The sequence below is a fragment of the Leptonychotes weddellii genome, chromosome 4 (genome assembly GCF_054177405.1).
Source record: "Leptonychotes weddellii isolate Sample4059 chromosome 4, ASM5417740v2, whole genome shotgun sequence".
Lineage (NCBI taxonomy): Eukaryota > Metazoa > Chordata > Mammalia > Carnivora > Phocidae > Leptonychotes > Leptonychotes weddellii.
The window spans coordinates 83,830,046-83,832,414 of NC_138372.1; the positions used below are offsets into that span (position 1 = coordinate 83,830,046).

The 2,369-nt window shown below is 37.5% G+C and overlaps 1 long non-coding RNA gene across 1 annotated transcript; it reads right to left on the reverse strand.

Annotated features, from left to right (window-relative positions):
* Positions 1 to 2,349, reverse strand: LOC145720852 (uncharacterized). The gene is made up of 2 exons (XR_014144070.1): positions 1,236 to 2,349; positions 1 to 65 (listed from the first exon to the last, which is right to left on the reverse strand). It is a non-coding gene; the product is annotated as an uncharacterized LOC145720852 (long non-coding RNA).
* Between the last annotated feature and the right edge of the window lie 20 nt (positions 2,350 to 2,369).

Sequence of the window (2,369 nt, forward strand, 5' to 3'; positions counted from 1 at the left end):
TCTCAGTATTGTGGGATCGAGCCCCATGTGGGGCTCTGCACTCAGCATGGAGTCTCCTTGTCCCCCTCCCTGTGCCCTTCACCCTGTGCACATGTGCACACGAATAGATTAAAAAAAATCATTTATGAAATATCCACAGCTACCATCATACTCAGTGGTAAAAGAAAAAAACTTCTCTAAGATTAAGACAAGGAGTCCACTTTCACCACCTCTATTCAACATAATATTGGAACTTCTAGTAGAGCAATTAGGCAAGAAAAAAAATCCAGATTGGAAAGGAAAAAAATTATCTCTGTCAGAAATGACAGTCTTAGATATAGAAAACCCTAAAGATTTCACCAAAGCCCACAAAAAACCCTGTCAGACTAAGAAACAAATTCAGCAAAATAACAGGATACAAAATTAATATCCAAATATCAGTTGTGTTTCCATACACTAACAATGATGAACAAGTTATTACAAGTTATTGGGAGGGGGGAAATTAACAATTTTTGTAATAGCATCAAAAAGAATAAGCTACCCAAGAATGAACTTAACCAGGGAGGTTAAAGACTTGAACAATGAAAACTATAAAATGTTTCTGAAAGACATGAAGACCTCATAAATAATATGGAAAAAAACTCACGTTCGTGGATTATAAGACTTAATATTGTTAAAATGCCAATACCACCCAGAGTGTAATCTACAGATTCAATGCATTCCTTATCAGAATGTAAATAAGGTTTTTTACAGAAACAGAAAATTCCACCCTGAGATTCCACAGGAACCCAAATAACTGAAACAATCTTGCGCAAGCAGAACAAAGTTGGAGGCCTCACATATCCTGATTTCAAATTTTACTACGAAGCTACAGTAGTCAGTTATGGTACTGGCATGACAGACATATACACCAATAGGAAAGAGAGCCCAGAAATAAATCCTTGAATATGTGGTCGAATGATTTTCAGCAAGAATGCTACGACTATTAAATGGGGAAAGGATTCTCATCAACAAATGATTCTGGGAAAACTATCCACATGCAAAAGAATGAAGCTGGACCCTTACCTAATACCATATATAAAAACTGATTCAGAATGGATCAAAGACCTAAATGTAAGAGCTAAGATTATAAAATCTGTAGAAAACATAAGGGGAAAGCTTCAAGATTTTGGATTTAGCAGTGATTTCTTAGTTATGACACCAAAGGCACAGGCAACAAAAGAAGAAACAAACTGGACATCATGAAAATTTAAAACTTTTGTACATCAAACAATTTTACAAAAGTAAAAAGGCAACTCACAGAAAATATTTGCACATCATATAAACGATAAAGGATTAATTCAGAATATAGAGAACTCTAAAACTTAACTACAGAAAAAGCTATTTCAGAAACGGGCAGGGGCGCCTAGGTGGCTCAGTCGGTTAAGTGACCGACTCTTGATCTCAGCTCAGGTCATGATCTCAGGGTCATGATACTATGCCCCATGTTGGGCTCTGTGCTAGGCGTGGAGCCTGCTTTAAGAGTCTCTCTGCCACTCCCCCCCCCCCCAAACAGACATTTCTCCAAAGAAAATATACAAATGGCCAGTAATCACAGGAAGGGATGCTCAACATCACAAATCATTAGAGAAATGCAAATCAAAACCACAACGAAATACCATCTCACACCCATTAGGAAGCTATCATTAAAAAAAAAAAAAAAACCACCAGAAAACAAGCATCAGTGAGGATGTGGAGAAATTGGAACTGTCAGTGCACGGTAGGTGGAAATAGAAAATGGTGGAGCTGCTATAAAAACAGTATGGTGGGATTTTCCAAGATGGCAGAGGAGTAGGAGAACTCAGTTTGGTCCCAGGAATTCTGCTACATATCCATCAAATCATTCTGAACACCTGTGAACTCACCCAGAGATCTAAGAAAAAGAATTGCTACAATTCTACAAATAGAAAGGCAACCACACAAGATGGAAAAACTCACCTCAGAAGAGGCAGTAATGACTTACCAGGGACCTACTCAGTATAGATATATAAGTAAGACATTGGAACTAGAGTTCAGAATAACAATTATAAAGACACTAGCTGGGCTTGAAAAAAGCATAGAAGATACTAGAGAATCTCTTTCTGGAGAAATAAAGGAACTAAAATCTAATCAGGTTGAAATCAAAAAGGCTATCAGATGCAATAAAAAAATGGAGGCTCTAACTGCTAGGGTAAATGAGGCAGAAGAGAATTAGTGATAATGAGGACAAAATCATAGGGAATGAGAAGCTAAGAAAAACAGATAAACAACTACTGGATCATGAGGGAAGAATTTGAGAGGTAAGTGATACCAGAAAGTGAAACAATATTAGATTAATTGGGATCCCAGAAAAGGGGGGGGGGGCGTGCAAA